The sequence below is a fragment of the Mirounga angustirostris genome, unplaced genomic scaffold (genome assembly GCF_029215605.1).
Source record: "Mirounga angustirostris isolate CCGP_5_RB_7025 unplaced genomic scaffold, mMirAng1.0.hap1 SCAF_1, whole genome shotgun sequence".
Classification (NCBI taxonomy): domain Eukaryota; kingdom Metazoa; phylum Chordata; class Mammalia; order Carnivora; family Phocidae; genus Mirounga; species Mirounga angustirostris.
In genome coordinates this window covers 39776585-39794434 of record NW_026991709.1, presented here as the reverse complement: position 1 = coordinate 39794434, position 17850 = coordinate 39776585, and the positions used below count along the sequence as shown (strand labels likewise).

At 35.0% G+C, this 17850-nt stretch overlaps 1 protein-coding gene across 1 annotated transcript in view; it reads right to left on the bottom strand.

Annotated features, from left to right (window-relative positions):
• Window positions 1-16417, bottom strand: part of HTR1F (5-hydroxytryptamine receptor 1F) — a 91726-nt gene extending 75309 nt beyond the window's left edge. Inside the window, exon 1 of the mRNA XM_045863626.3 lies at window positions 15884-16417. The gene's annotated coding sequence lies outside the window, so the exon portion shown is untranslated. The remainder of the gene's footprint in view (window positions 1-15883) is intronic.
• Between the last annotated feature and the right edge of the window lie 1433 nt (window positions 16418-17850).

The window sequence follows — 17850 nt, the reverse complement described above, 5'->3', positions numbered from 1 at the left end:
GTAAGTTGTGTCCACTTAAAATATGTAATTTGATACATTTTTTGAAAGACATATACACCTGAAAACCACACCACAAGATATGGAACTTTTATATCACTCCCCAGTGTTTTCTTGTGTCCCTTTGTAGTCCATCATTTCCTTTGCCCTGAGACCAGGCAGTCACTTACTTATTTGTCACTATAGATTAATTTACATTTCTTAGAATTTTATATTAATGTAGTCATATGTTGTATACTTTTTTGAGCCTGGATTCTTACACTCAGCATAGTGATTTTGAGATTCATTCATGCTATTGAATTTATTTGTAGTCTCTCCTTTTTATTCCTGAGTAATATTCTACTGTATGGCTATACCACATCTTGTTTATCATTTGCTGATTGATGGACATTTGAATCATGTCCAATTTTTGGCTACTGTGAATAAAAAAGCTATGAATATTCATGTATAAGACTGATTTCACTAATTTGGATAAGAATGAAATGGTTAGGTAGTAAAATAGGTCTATCTTTAATATTTAAAAAAACTGTAAAACAATTTTCCAATTATTGTATCATTTTACCTCTGTAACCCCAGTGTTTGAGAGTTCTAGTTGCTCCACATGCTCTTTAGCACTTGGTATTGTCAGCATGTTAATTTTAGGCATCCTTATAAGTGTGGTGTTATCTCCTTGTGAATTTTAATGGCACTTCCTTAATGCTAATGGTGTTGAGAATCTTGCGCTAATTGGTCAATCATCTTTTCTTGCAGAGTGTCCTCTCAATCTTTTGCCTAGTGTTTATTGGGTTATTTAATTGTGGTCACAGCACATACTCTTATGCATTCAGTCCTTTAAAGTAATGAGACATGTGTTTTCTGTCACATGGTGTATCTTTGTGAATGAAAGTGTATTCTGCAGTTGCTGTGTGTAATAATCTACAAATATCAGCGCTATTAAGGTCCTATAGTATTGCTCAGATCATCTATGTCTTAATTTTTTTTTCTAGTTTTAGTGATTGCTGAAAAAAGAGTGTTAAAATCTTTTACAAAGACTGTAGTACTGTTTATTTCTCCCTTTAATTATGTCAGTGTTTCATGTAATCTGTTGCTCTCTTATTATTGTATACTTTCATGACTGCTATGTATTTCTGATGAATTGATCTTTTTTTCATTATGAAATCTCCTTTACCTCAGGCCATATTTTTTATCTTAAAGCCTATTTTATCTGATATTAATATAGTATTATTCATATAATATTATAATAGAGTATTTCCAAACTACTTATGCTAGATTTTTTTCCTTCTGTTTACTTTCAACTATTATATTTATTTATTTATTTAAAATATTTTATTTACTTATTTATTTTAGAGAGAGAGCACATGGGGGGAGGGACAGCAGGAGAGGCAGAGAATCTCAAGCAGACTCTGCACTGAGTGTAGAGCCCATCACAGGGCTGGACCTCAGGACCCTGAGATCATGACCTGAGGCTAACTGACTGAGCCACCTAGGCGCCTCTCTTTGTTTTTATGTTTAAAGTGTATCTCTTGTAAATAGAATGTATTTGGATATTGCTTTCACATCTATTGTGAAAATTTTTCACCTTTTAATCAGACTGTTTAATCCATTAATGTGGTTGATATGGATTGAGGTATACCATCTTGGTATTTTTAAAATGTGTTCATTAGACAAGGATTTTTGTAGTCACAATTGTTATACATGTTACATCTGCATTATAAAATTAATTTTTGCTTCAAATGATTATATTTTTTAATTAAGAAGAAAAATATTCTTTTATTTTATCCAGATATTTATCATTTCCAGTGCTGTTCACTTCTCGAAAAAGATTTCCCTTCAGCCTAAAAACATCTTTTGGCATTTCTTATAATATAGGTTGGCTGACAACAAATCCTTTTATCTAAATTTTTTCTTTTTTACTTTTGTACTCAGAGGATGTTTTCACTGAAAATAGAAATTGTGAGTTAACTGTTTTTTGTTATTGTTTTTTGTTTTTTACTGTCAGCTCTTAAATAATCCCTCCCAGGCTTTCTGGCCTCTGTGGTTTTCAACAAGAAAGCTAGAGTATTTGAATCATTGTTTCCCTATATGTAATATGTTGTTTACTCTGGTTACTTTCAAGATTTTATCTTTGGTTTTCACGAGTTTGAGTATATTGTTCCTAGGCATGGTTTTCTTTGCATTTGTATTTCCTGGAGTCTACTGTGCTTTGAGGATTTCTATATTTATATCTTTTACCAAACTAGGGAGATTATCAGTCATAATTTCTTCATATAGTTTTTCTACTTCATTCTTTCTCTCTTCTCTTCTGGGACTCTAAGTACACATTAATTAATTATTTTAATTGCTTTTCTCCTTAGGTTCTTGAAAATTTATGTGCTTTTCTATCTTTTTTCTCTTCTTTTCTTTGGACTGGATAATATCTACCATCTATCTTTTAAGCTCACTGATTCTTTTCTGTCATCTCCATTATCCTATTATAGATCTCCACTGAATTTTTAATTTAAGATATTTTATTTTTCAATTTCTCTATTGGATTTTAAAAACATTTTCCATATTTCTGCTGAGATTTTCTATCTTGGTTTTCAATATATTTTCCTTTGCCATATTAAGTATAGTTATAATAGCTTCTTGAATGTCCTTTCCTGACAATTTTCCCTTTTGGTATATCTTGGAATTGGCTTCTATTGACTGTTTACTTCTTGAGAGTGGGTCACTTTTCTTGGCTGCTTGTATAACTGTGTCCTGCCCTTGGACCAAGTCTACAATAGTGGGAAATTCAAACCATTTTGGAAACTTCTTTCAAATTTAGGTCTCCTGCAAGGGTCTACATGTCTTCGTTTATACTCCAGAGCTTTCAGGTTGTTAGTTTTATTTTGTTATTGTTTTATTTTGTCTGGAGTATATAGTTGTTACACAGAGGAGTGTCAATCTGTAAAGAACCGTCCTCTTATGCCATTCTTGAAGCAAAAATCCTGTATGGGAACACCACTATTTGTCTTGAGTATAATTTATGTTTATGTTAGCCATTTCCGCAACTTAGAGTGAAGGTATATTTAAGTGGCTTCTGATGAAAGTTTTATATGAAAATAGGTTGCAGAACACATATTTGTTTTGAATGAAGTGATTTTATGATTGAAATTGGAAATCTGTGAATATTTCTTGAATTAAGAGAGAAATCATCTGAAGCACAGACATAGTCAAGTTAATTTTATTAGGAGTTAACCCTCAGATTGTATTCAGATTTTCATCGTCTAGTTATACAAAAAATATTTTTTTTTTAAAGATTTTATTTATTTATTTATTTGAGAGAGAGAATGAGATAGAGAGAGCATGAGAGTGGGGAGGGCCAGAGGGAGAAGCAGACTCCCCGCCGAGCAGGGAGCCCGATGCGGGACTCGATCCCGGGACTCCGGATCATGACCTGAGCCGAAGGCAGTCGCTTAACCAACTGAGCCACCCAGGCACCCTTTTTTTAAAGATTTTATTTATTTATGTGAGGGTGAGAGCGAGCAGGAGCAGGGGAGCAGAGGGAGAAGGAGAGGCAGAGGTATAAACAGGCTCCCCGTTGAGCAAGGAGCCCAAGGCGGGCCTCAATCCTAGGACTCTGGGATCATGACCTGAGCTAAAGGCAACGCTCAACTGACTGAGCCACCCATGCACCCCAAAAGACAAACATTCTATATTCTTTTTTTTTTTTTTAAGATTTTATTTATTTTTTAGAGAGCGAGTGAGAGAGAAACAGCGTGAGAGGAGAGAGGGTCAGAGGGAGAAGCAGGCTTCCTGCTGAGCAGGGAGCCCGATGCGGGACTCGATCCAGGGACTCCAGGATCATGACCTGAGCCGAAGGCAGTCGCTTAACCAACTGAGCCACCCAGGCGCCCTACAAAAAATATTTTTTAAATGTTAAATTTTATATCTCTCTTAAGTATAAGGGAATATATTAGAATCATTGGAGAGGAAATTCCTAAGGTTCTGTATATTTTAAAATTATGGATAGATAACAAAAAAAATCATTAAAATTTATATTTTATTAATAGTGTGAGAAATAAGGGAGGCTGGTGTTTTAAGTATGGAGGTTAAATAAATCTTGCTTATCTAACTAAATTTTACTTACAAATAAATATATTGGGTAAGCTGTACAGGAAATGAATAATTCATTTTATGGAAATTTTGGTAGTACTTTACACATTAGGATAAAATCATGAGAAATGTTTCTTTTGCTGAAATTTTAAGAATCTTGGGAAATTGACATCTTTCTCTTTAATGAACGATTCTACATGTACTAGAATGTTGTTATGACACTATTACAGAAAAATCTAATTAAATATAGCATCCAAGGAGGGGTATGTGTATGTGTGTGTGTGGTCTATGTGTTAGGGGCCATGGTTGGCTAATGAACTATCAACTCGACATTCAATAAAGTAATTTCACTTGTAAGGCAACTCTGAAGTTATGGAGCGTTATGGGTTAATACTCAGTGAAATAACAAAACATTAATGACATTTAATATCATGTATACATCGGTGTTAAGAATTATATTGTACAAGTGAAAATAGGCAGTGAAATATGATTAAAAATAACCCAAGGTGAATATTTTAATTGAGAATTTTAGAAAGGTTTATTGTGATAAACAAGATTTTAACTCTGTTTAACAATAAATGATATGCAGTACATTCCCCCTTAGATTGCAGATAATAATCACCATTTTTGACTTCCAGCCTACTTCTAAATTAAAAAATGAAACAGCTTTGTTGAAATCTATAGGTAACCAAGAACAGATTCATAACATCTATGATTTCAAAAGATTCTATATGATTAGTGCATACATACTTAAAAAGCACAAATCAAATTTCATTTTCCACGGTATACTTAAAAATATTTATACCTCGGGGCGCCTGGGTGGCTCAGTTGGTTAAGCGACTGCCTTCGGCTCAGGTCATGATCCCAGGGTCCTGGGATCGAGCCCCGCATCGGGCTCCCTGCTCTGCGGGGAGCCTGCTTCTCCCTCTCCCACTCCCCCTGCTTGTGTTCCCTCTCTCGCTGTGTCTCTCTCTGTCAAATAAATAAATAAAATCTTTAAAAAAAAATATTTATACCTCTATCTATATTCCTGTAACATTTTGGGGGGAGTGTCAATTACATTTTTTTTTTACTGAAAGGTGAAAAGAATAACAGATTTCCTACTGTGTTTCATAGCTTTAACAAACTGAATATTGCTTTTCTCAACTACAATATGACACTTATACATAAAACTTGAGTTCAAGCAAAGACCAGGGAAAGAGATGAACTAACAACAAATAACTTTACATAATGTCTGGAAAGAGCCTACAAGTATTTTCCTTGTTTTTATTTTTCTCTCCTCATTCATTAGAAAAAAAAATGTGTGTGTATGTGTGTGCATATGTGTGTGTGTACGTAAAGACTGAGATCAATACGAAAGAGTAGATATGAAAGCAAAATGCCTCAGTTTTACTCAGAGACACAATGGACAGGCTTAAAAAGATATTGCCTCTGCCTCATCCTATGCTTCTAAGTGAAACAAAACTATGAGCAATAGAGTCTGATCCAGCTGAAGAAGGCAAAATCCTCTTTTGTTACATCCCTGTCCTGTGGGAAATAATTTTTGTCAACATTTCTGGTTCAATTAGACCTTTTGTACCAGTCAGATGATTTAGCAGTTACTAAATGGGTCTACCAGGGTTGCTCTGGGAATGTTTCCAGAATCTTAAGCAATATCGACTTTTCTTCAAGGTGATTTGATAACCAATGATCTGGGTCCTAATGGTCAAAGTCTAATATATGAATGGTCTAATAAAGCTCCATACATGTTCCAGTTTAATCTTTTCAAATCAAAACTTCTGCTCTAGGATCTTATTATTGTTCACAAAAATGTCCTGCTAATTCCTACCTCTGAGCCTTCCCCTATATTCTCAGTCTATTCAAACTTAACCCATTTCTCAAGGTACAGCTCATTCTCCCTCCTCCATTAAAACTAGTATCAGTCGTCCAAGTCCATGTTTGTTTCCCATTTGTAAAGCATTTTAGAAAGCCTTGATTACCAAGACAATAAAACTGAGAAAGAAATTGGGGAAACCATAAAATCCATTTTACTTGAGGTCTGGAAAGAGGTGGAAATTTGGAAGTATACTAGGAATGAAGGAGGTTTGCTTACTCATCTCCCCTTTTCCTTATCCTTACCTAAGATAAAGACTGCTACATTTTGATTGATTTAAATTTCGAGGCAAGGCTGTTACACATTTGAGCTCATTCTCCATAAGCAGTACAATATAGCAGCAGTTGGGAGCTTGAACTTTAGAGTCAGATATGGAGTCATGCTCTGCTCATACTAGCTGGAGTTTCGGATAGGTTAAATTCTCTAAACCTCAGGTTCCTTACTGGTAAAATGAGAATAATAATAGTGTCTTCCTCATATTTGTTGTCAGAATGGTAAGATATAAGGCAATCATGCATTTATTGTGCCTGGCACATTGCAATAACAATATTGTTTTATATTATTAATTTACAATTAATTTTATATTATTAATATTTTAATCAAATTAATATTTTCTTTAATCTGCCACATAATTTAAAAATTCTTCACCTATCTTTTTGGATGGTTTTCTAGTGCATCAGTGGACACCCAATCGATATTTCATGAATTGGAAAGAAAAGGGAAGTGAAAGAGAAAATTCATTATCTACTCTGGGCAGGCACTAGGCTAGCTAAGTCAGGCACATTATCTCATTCAATCCTTATAATATACTATGAGGTCACACTTATCCTATTTTCTTTTATTACAAAGAAGAAAAACACATTGGAGAGCTAATATAGTTTGGCTAATGTCTTAGAACTTATAAAGGGCAAAACTAGGTTACTTTGCAGAGATTTTAACTCACTGCAAGTATTTTATTCTTTCTACTTTATCAGTTTTTCTATTTTAACTGAAATCAATGGACTGACCCCACCAAAAAATGATGCTTCCTTATTAACTCTTTAGACATTATATTTAACATTCCTAGGCCTAAAATTACTTTTTGAAAGTTTGATTTTTTTATTATGATAAAAAACCAAAACATAAAATTTCCCTCCTTAACCATTTTTAAGTGCACAGTACAGTAGTGTTAACTATATGCATATTGTTTTGCAACAGATCTCTAGAACTTTTTCATCTTGCAAAACTGAAAGTCTACACCCATTGAACAACAACTCTGCTTTCACCACTAACCCCAGGGTGGTTCTGGCAACCACCATTCTACTTCATGTTTCTGAGTCTTACTAACTCAAGATACATCATGTAATTGGAATCATGCAGTATTTATCTTTTGTGATGAGCTTATTTTACTTAGTATACTGTCCTTATGGTTCATACATGTTGTAGCATATGGTAGGATTTCCTTCTTTTAAAGGCTGAATAATATTCCATTATATGTATATACCACATTTTCTTTGTCCATTAATCCATCCATTGACATGTAGGTTGTTTCCAGCTCTTGGCTATTGTAAATAATGCTGCAATGATCACGGGGGTGCAAATAACTCTTCAAGATCCTGTTTTAAAATTTTTTGAATGAATACCAAGAGGTGGGATTGTGGGATCATATGGCAGTTTTAAGTCTAATTTTCAGAGGAATCTCCATACTGTTTTCCATAGCAGCTACATCATTTATGTTCCCATCATCAGCGTACAAGAGTTCCAGTATCTCCACATCTTCATCAATACTTTTTGAATTTTTTATTTCATAAAATACTTAATGATTAGTGATGTTGAGCATCTTCTCATATACTTTTTGGCCATGTGTATATATACTTTAAGAAAATGTCTATTTAAGGGATGCCTGGGTGGCTCAGTCGGTAGAGCAGCCAACTCTTGATCTCAGGGTCATGAGTTTAAGCCCCACACTGGGTGTGGAGCCTACTTAAAAAAAAAAAAAAAGGAAAGAAAATGTCTATTTAAATCCTTCACCTATTTTTAAATCAGGTTTTTTTTTTTTTTTATTTTGTTGTTGTTGTTGTTGAGTTGTAGGAATTGTTTATATATGTTGATTATCAACCCCCTGTCAGATATATAGTTTTCAAAATGTTTTCTTCCATTCCATAGGTTGTCTTTTCAATTGTTGATTGTTTCTTTTGCTGTAATATAACTTTTAAAGTTTGATATAGTCCCATTTGCTTATTTTTTTGCTTTTACTACTTATGCTGTTGTTGTCACATCTAAGAAATCATTGTCAAATCTAATGTCATGAAGCTTATCACCTATATCTTCTCCTAGGAAATAGAGTTTAAGTCTTATACTTAGGTCTTTAATTCATTTTAATTTTTGTATAGGGTGTAATGTAAAGTCCAACTTCATTTTTTTCCCACAGTTGGAATATCCAGTTTTCCAAACACGTTTGTTGAAGTGATTATCTTTTTCCCATTATGCAGCCTTAGCACTCTAGCTGATGGTCATTTGACCATGTATATGAAGGTTTACTTCTGAGCTGTCTACTCTGTTCAGTTGGTTTGTATGTCAATTGGTACATACTGGCATGTAGTTTTGTAAAACGTCTTGAAATCAGGAAGTGTGAGCCCCCCAATTTTGTTTTTCTTTCTCAAGATTGTTTTGGCTATTCAAGGCCTTTACAATTCCATATGAATTTTAAGATTGTTTTTTCTATTTCTGAAAGAGATTGCCTTTGGGATTTTGATAAGGATTGAATTGAATCTTTGCTTTGGGTAGATGGACATTTTAACAATGTTAAGTCTTCTAATCCATGCATGAACATGGGATATTTTCCCATTTATTTGTGTCTTTAATTTCTTTCAGCCACATTTTGTTATTTTCAGTGTTCAAGTCTTTAACTTCCTTAGGTAAGTTTATTCCTAAATATTTTATTATTTTTAATGCTACTGTAAATGAGATTGTTTTCTTAATTTCCTTTTCAGACTATTCATTACTAGTGTATAGAAAGCCAATTTGTGTGTGTGTGTGTGTGTTGACTGTGTCCTGCAACTTTTCTGAATTTGCTTATTAGTTTGAATAGTTTTTGGTGGAATCTTTAGGATTTTCCTCAAGAAGATTATATCATCTGTGAACAAAGATAATTTTACTTCTTTTCTGATTTGGATGCCTTTTATTTCTTTTTTTTTTTTTACCTAATTGCTCAGGCTAGGCTTTCTAATACTATGTGGAACAGAGTTGCAGAATGGACATCCTTGCCTTGTTTTTGATCTTAGAGGAAAATCTTTCAGATTTCCCTGTTGAATATGGTATCTATGGGCTTTTCATATGTGGCCTTTATTATATTGAGGTAATTTCTTTCATTTCCTAGTTTGTTGACTGTTTATATTATTACCACGAAAGGGTGTTGAATTAGTAAAATATTTTTTCTGCATTCAGTTGAGATGATCATGTAATTTTGTCTTTCATCCAGTTAATTTGGTGTATTGCACTGATTGCTTTTCATATTTTGAAACATCCTTGCATTCCAAAAATTAAATTCCACTTGGTTATGATGTTATAATCCTTTTAGTATGCTATTGAATTCAATTTGCTAACTTTTTTTTGAGGATTTTTGCATCAATATTCATCAGTGATATTGGTCTGTAGTTTTTTTTTTTTTTCTTCTAATATTATCTTTGTCTGGTTGTCTTCTCTTTTTTTCTTAGTTTGCCTAGCTAAGAGTCTGTCAATTTTGTTAATCTTTTCAGAAAACCAGCTCTAGTTTGTTGATTTTTTCTATTGTTTTCTATTCTTTAGTTCATTTATTTCTGCTTGAATCTTTATTATTTCTTTCCTTCTGCTAACTTGGGCTTAGTTTGTTTTTCTTTTTCTAATTCCTTGAAATATAAAATTGGGTTCTTTATTTGGGATCTTTCTCCTGTTTTTAATTACCTGTTTATCATTATTAACTTGCCTGTTAGTACTGCTTTTGCAGCAACCCATGTTTTGGTTATATTGTGTTTTTGATTTTATTTGTTTCAATATGTTTTCCAATTTTCCTTGTGGTTTCTTCTTTGACCCACTGGTTGTTTAAGAGTGTGTTCTCTAATTTCCACTTCTTTTTGAATTTTCCCTTTTTCCTTCTGCTGTTGATTTCTAGTTTCATTCCATCGTGGTTGGAAAAAATACTTGATATAAATTTAATATTAAACTTGTTAAGACTTGTTTTGTGGCCTAACATATGATCTATCCTGGAGAATGTTCCATGTGTGCTTGAAAATAATCTGTACTCCACTGCTATTGGATGGAATATTCTGTATATGTCTGTTAGGTCCATTTGTTCTCTAGTGTTGTTTGAGTTTTGTTTCCTTATTGCTTTTGACTGGATGATCTATCCATCATTGAAAGTGGAGTATTGAAATCCCCTGCTATTATTTTATTGTTTTCTATTTCTTCTTTTCATTCTGTCAATGTTTGTTTCATATATTTGAATGCTCTAGTGTTATGTGCATAAATATTTAAATTGTCATATCTTCCTGGTGAATGGACCTTTTTTTACCATTATATAATGTCCTTCTTTGTCTCTTGTGAGTTTCTGATTTAAAAATCTATTTTGCTGGGGCACCTGGGTGGCTCAGATGGTTAAGCATCTGCCTTCAGCTCAGGTCATGGTCTCAGGGTCCTGGGATCAAGTCCCACATCAGGCTCCCTGCTCTGTGGGGAGCCTGCTTCTGCCTCTCCCTCTGCCTCTCCCCCTGCTTGTTCTCTCTCTCTCTCTAATGAATAAATAATATCTTTAAAAAAAATAATAAAAATAAAAATCTATTTTGCTTGTTAAAGGTATGATCACATTTGCTTTCCATAGGTTACAATTTGCATGGAATATCTTTTTCCATTCTTTCATTTTTAGTCTATATGTGTTCTTAAATCTAAAGTCAGTCTTACAGCATATATTTAGATCTTGTTTTTAAATCTATTTAGCCACTCTAGGGGCAGCTGGATGGCTCAGTTGGTTAAGCGTTTGCCTTTGCTCCTGGTCATGATCCCGGGATCCTGGGATTGAGCCCCGTATTGGGCTCCCTGCTTAGCAGGGAGTCTATTTCTCCCTCTCCCTCTCCCCCTCCCCACCTTGTGCTCTCTCTCTTTCTCTCTCATGCTCTCTCTCAAATAAATAAATAAATAAATAAAATCTTTCAAAAAAAATCTATTTAGCCACTCTATATCTTTACATTGTGGAGTATAATCCATTTACACTTAAAATAATTACCAATAGGTAAGGATTTACTATTGCCATTTTGTTGTTTTCTGAATATTTTATAGCTATTTTGTTTTTCTTTTCCTCTCTGTTTATCTTCCTTTGTGTTCCACTGATTTTTTTTACTGACGTACTTGATTCCTTTCATGTATCTTCTTTGGAAATGTTCTTTATGGTAATGATGGGGATTACATAAAATATCTTACAGTTATAGGACTCTGTTCTGAACTAGTAACAACTTAATTTAGGTTGCACATAAAAACTCTACTCCTTTGCATCCTCCCTATTTTATGTCACCAGTGTCACAAATTAGGTATTTTTATATTTTGTATCCACTAATCTAATAATATAGTTGCAGTTATTTTTAATGCTTTTATCTTTTAAATGCTAGGCTAGAATTAAGGTGATTTATGGATCACCATTGCAGTGTTACAGGATTCTGTTTTTATCTGTATATTTACCTTTGCCAGAGAGCTTTACATTTTTACATGCTTTCATGTTGCTGTCTAGCATCCTTTCATTTGAATGCAAATGACTCCTTTTAGCATTTCTTGTAAGGCAAGTGTAGTAATGAACTCACTTAGCTTTGGTTTATCTGTAAAGTCTTTATCTCTCTTTCATTTTGGAGCACAGTTTGCTGGAAATGCCTGTATCAATTATTTCTCCTGGTTTAGTAATAATTTAAAAAGGCAAGACCATACAGGGTTCAGACGATGGACCAGAACGTTTGTTGCAAGTAAACGTACACTGATATTCAATGCAACGATGCTCATTCCATAGGGAATGCTAGATTTTTTTTTTTTTTTTAAGATTTTATTCATTTATTTGACAGAGAGGGAGAACAAGTAGGCAGAGAGACAGGCAGAGGGAGAGGGAGAAGCAGGCTTCCCGCTGAGCAGGGAGCCCGATGCGGGGCTCGATCCCAGGACCCTGAGATCATGACCCCAGCCGAAGGCAGACGCTTAACCAACTGAGCCACCCAGGCGCCCGAGCCTTTTATTTATTTATTTATTTATTTATTTATTTATTTATTTTTAAGATTTTTTTTTTATTTATTATTTGAGAGAGAGAATGAGATAGAGAGAGCATGAGGGGGGAGGGTCAGAGGGAGAAGCAGACTCCCCGCCAAGCAGGGAGCCCGATGCGGGGCTCGATCCCAGGATCCCGGGATCATGACCTGAGCCAAAGGCAGACGCTTAACGACTGAGCCACCCAGGCGCCTCAATAAATAAAATCTTTTTTTTTTTAAAGATTTTATTTATTTATTTGACAGAGAGAGACACAGCAAGAGAGGGAACACAAGCAGGGGGAGTGGGAGAGGGAGAAGCAGGCTTCCCGCGGAGCAGGGACCCCTCTGCGGGGCTCGATCCCAGGACCCCGGGATCATGACCTGAGCCGAAGGCAGCGGCTTAACCGACTGAGCCACCCAGGTGCTCCCGGAAATGCTAGATCTTTAAATGCATTTAATTGAAGTCTATACTCTATAGAGTAGAAAATACTAATAATAAATAAAATCTTTGTTTGTACTTTATAGACACAGGCTTAAAACCAGATAGAGGTTTTTCTATAATTCTCTGACAAGGCAATCTATTTTGGAGTTCGATTTTATTTACTCCTTATATAAATTTTTTTTTTCCTGATGCTTTGAGAAATGTTAACCACTTTATAACAATTCTGGTCGATAACATTTCACCTAAGAAAACAAAATATAATCAGAAGTATCAAAGTCAGTAGGGATAAGAAAATATTTTAAGAAAATCTGCTATCAAGATTTGTGTTGCACTGACTCTTTTATCGAAGCATATCTTTGTGAGCCATCTGTTTCTTTCTCCTTTTCTAAGCAGATCTTTTCGCAAGTGTTACTTATCCACCACGGTAAAAGAAAATCACACACTAACCCAAATCTCAACAGGGAAAGCGACTACAGAACTAATCTAATTAGTTCTTCATAATTGTTCATAAATTTATCAAATGTTAATCTGAGCAAAACTCATTTATGATAAAAAAAGGAAAAAAAGCTAGAAGAAACAATGAGATCCAACAAATGTGAGAAACCTTCAAGCTAAGAGCCATTGTGGCAACAAAGTCATCTTCTAAAGTGTCAGAAATTGTACATATTTTATTTCATGAATTGGTGTGGTTGGTTAACCCTGTAAGATGAGAGGAGAGGGCAAATTATAGCAGTGCCATACGGAATACCACAGAGGGGAAATACTAAAAGGAAACATAACGAATGAAAGTTGAAGAAAGAAACCAAGTCACCAACCATAGCAAAATATATTTACTTTGACCTGTCATTTATCCTGTTTGTGCGTCAGAGACGATATTTAGATGTAAGTCTTTAATTAATGATTTAGACAAGAAAAAGAGGAAGCTATGAAGTCAAATCCAGATGTGGAAAAGTTTTCTAGTGCAAGTATACTTCAAGGTCCCTATTATATGGATAAAGAGGTACCATTTTAAATTTCAGCCAGACTGCATTTTCGTCCATGAGTAAAATGAGAACAGCTATGGTAATAAGAATGAAACAGAATTTGATATTTTTTAAGTGAAGAAACCCGTGCATTAGAAGAATTAATAGACTTTCACTGGAGAGTACATGTCCAGCTTCTTAAAGATTTTTTTTTTTTATTTGAGAGAGAGAGAGAGTGTGTGAGAGAGATAGCGCAAGAGAGGGTAGGGTTAGAGGGAGAAGCAGACCCCCTGCCGAGCAGGGAGCCCCATGTGGGACTCGATCCCAGGACTCCGGGATCATGACCTGAGCCGAAGGCAGTCGCTTAACCAACTGAGCCACCCAGGCGCCCATGTCCAGCTTCTTATAGTAAGAAATGCATAGTCCATGGAACATATATAGATCAATTTGGTGGAGGTGACTCAAGGATACAGGATATAACTCATCTTCCTGGATAATCTATTTTACTTAGAGGTTTCTGAATAAAAATTAAAAATGTTTGCCCCCTTAAAGATTTTATCCAATGCTAGAGCAAATAAATATGTGTTTCATTTTTTCCCCATTTTAACTGTTCTGAAGATTTCTGTGTGGGTATGTGAGAAAACAGAGAACATGAGGGAAGGAGGGAGTAAGATAGAAAATTTTAATGTGCAGTGAGAGATTTAAAAATCTGATACCTCTATGTTCTCTAAGAACTTGCTGTTTTATTTATTTATTTATTTATTTATGATTGCTTTTTAAAAAGATTTATTTATTTTTTTGGTTGACAGAGAGCACGAGAGAGCACAAGCAGGGGGAGTGGCAGGCAGAGAAAGAGGGAGAAGCAGGCTCCCCATGGAGCAGGGAGCCCGACATGGGGCTCGATCCCAGGACCCCAGGTTCATGAGCTGAGCCAAAGGCAGACGCTTAACTGACTGAGCCACCCAGGCGCCCCAGAACTTGCTGTCTTACTACCACATTCTCATCAAAGAGGAAAAAGCTGAAGTATATGAAGCCAGCATCACTGGCCCACACGAAAAGTGCTGCCACAGGTTGAGATGAGCTCAAACAAGGATATTTCCTTTTGAAGTATAAAAGATTCATGGCCCGGTGTTTAAAAAAAATACTTTGACATGTTACAAACTAGTACTGAATTGTTTTTGTTGTATTCTATATCAAAACACTTCTCACAAAGTAGTTCACTTCTTCCAACAGTCATATTGCATCAACATTTTGTCTTTAAACAATTGTCTAAGCTTTCATCTCAAGTTAAGCTAATGTTCTTTACAGAAATATTGCTTGGGGTGGGCATAAAGAAATCTAGAAAAGTGGGACGATACTCCCTCCCTTTTCCTCAATTGCTCTACCATCTGAAAACAAACACACATGCACACATGTGTGCAAACACACACACACATTTTTGGCATGCATGCCTCTGAAATAAATCCTAACCCAAACAATTTTGCTTCCTTATGGAAATCACTGGCCTAAGAGAAACTCTGGTGAATAACTGAAAGAAATCAAACACCTGTATTTTACAGGAAAAACCATTAAAACTTTTTTGTTTTTGTTTCTTTTTACAAGTACAGAGAAAGAAATCTTGTGTATAAGAACAAAACAGTAGAAAGCATAATGAAACCAGCAAACACCCTGTGTTTTGATATGTCCCTCTAGGTCAATTTCTGAATTCCCTTATAATGTGAAGGTATAGGGTAAGTATGTATAGGAATGTATAGGGTAAAATCTGGTGGTGCCCTGGAGTAAAGATGAGGATGTGTTTTAATACACTCAGAAGACATTCTGAAACAACTGGTTGTTTTTTGTTCAAAGTATTTATGATTTTGCTTATGGATGCATTATAAACAAAATTAATTGCCTTAACTAGTCTCTCTCCAGCAAGGATCTGAATCTAAAGTCACGTTCTGACTAGCAGCTTTAAATCTCTATCCAACTATAAATATTCAGATTGGACATATGTTGATAACGCCTTAGTAACAATATTTGCTTTTGCATTTGAGGCTCTTATTTTGAATAGTCTAGGTAGAAGCAGTGGACAATCAAATGAAATTCTTTTAGAACACTGGAATATTGAGTTATTGAAGTTATTTTTATAAATTATTTAGTGCTCATTTTAGTGAGAAATTGCCTGGTCATCAGCAATTTAAAAAACGAATATCAAAGCTTCTGGTATGGTTAGAGGGCTGGGATCAACCCTTGGACTAACTTTCATACCAACCTTCACACAGATATATTTTATGTCTGAAGTAAAAAGAAAACCTACCTGCAGGCACTAGATAGTGTCTGAAAGTAGACAGACATTGGAGACAAATCAACGCTTGGTAGCATGGAATCACACGGAGTGGGCTTCCCATATATATGACTTTTCAACTGATGACAAGCACCGGTCTTCATCATGTAGGGTAGCTAAAACTTCAGTAAAAAATCCATAATCTTATTGGCTTGAAGAACCTGAGGACAGAATTTGGGTCAACCATAGTCACTGAATGATGTCAGGTGAGATTCCCAAAATGAGAGAGCCTAAGAGGAGGAGCCCCGAATTCCATGTATCAACACTAACCAGTTCTTTGATCTGAACGACACATAAGCAGGGACAGACTCCTAACAGCACAGCTAAGGCTACAAAAAATGAACTGACATTTGGGCTGCTGCCATTGCAAGAAAAATAGTTTTAGGTTTAAGCTGGCTATGTATGGTAGGCCAAATAATAAGCCTCCCAAAGATGCCCATGTCCTAATCCTTGGAACTGGTCAGTATGTTAAATTACATGCCAAAGGAAATTAAGGTAGATGGAGTAAGGTCGCTAGTCATCTGAACTGAAAGAGGAAGATTTTCTGGGTTATGTTTGTGGGCCCAGTGTAATCTCAAGGGTTCTAAAATGTGTAAGAGGGAAACAGCAGAATCAGTTTCAGGGTGATGGGATATGAGAAAGAGTAGACAAGCTACTGTTGGCTTTGAACATGGAAAGGAGCCACCAGCCAAGGAATTCGTAGTTTCAAGACACTAGAAAAAGAAAAAAAAAAAAAAAAAAAAAATTCTCCCTTAAATGCCTCTGGAAAGGAATGCATTCTTGCCAACATCTTCATGTTAGCCCAGTGAGAACAATTTCAGACTTCTGATGTCCAGAACTGTAAGATAAATTTGTGTTGCTCAATCCACTAGGCTTGTGGTAATTTGTTACAAAGGCCATAGAAAACTAATGCAGATTTTGGTACTGGAAGTGGGGTGGTGCTGTAACAAATACCTAAAAATGGGGAAGTGGCCTTGGAATTGAGCAATGGACTAAAGCTGGAACATTTTTTGAGGAGCATTATAGGAAAAGCCTGGATTGCCTTGAACAGATTGTTAGTAAAAACATGGATGTTAATACACTTGCTAGAGAGAACCCAGAAGGGAATAAGGAGCATGCTATTGGAAACTGTAAAAAGGGGACCTATAGCAGCAGAGAAGTGAGCAGAAATGTGTTCTGCAGTTATAAGGAAAGTAGAACTTGTAAGTAATGAACAGGAATATTTAGCTGAGGATATTTCCGAGCAAAGTGTTGAAGCTGTGGCTTGGTTTCTTCTTGCTTCTTAGATTAAAATGTGAAATTAAAGAGATGTAATTACAGAAAAACTATCAGGCAAAAAGGATCAAATTCGATAACTTGAATCTTTAGGAAGGAATAAAGCACAATATCAGAAATAGTAAATGTGTCAGTAAATATAAGAGGTTGTCTTTCCCCTCTTAGTTAAAATATAAATAATTGTTTAAAGGAAAATTATAACACCGGATGGTGGAGTTTCTAACATATATAAATGTAATACATATGAATAACATAAAGGATGGGGGGGTAAATAGATCTACATGGTTACATGGTTTTGATATTTTATGTGTAGTAGTACTATATTAACTGCAACTAAAATGTGAAAAAGATATGATTCTTTATTTAATTGATATAATTGATATAATTCCTTGTAATTCCTTAAGTCATTTAAAAGTATACTAAAACCCAATATATATAAGTGACCATCAACAAAGATTTAGGAAAACACAAATTTATGTAACTAGAAGAGGTGTGGAAAGGAAGCAGCCATCTAATTTTCACAGTGCAATGGAAAAGAACTATTTTTGTGTTTTCTAAAAATATTTATGAGCTCTGTGGCCTTAAACTTTGGCAAGAGAAATTTAAATCTCATATAAGATAAACTGTAAGGCATGTTGAATATTGCTGTTCTACACAAGGGATGA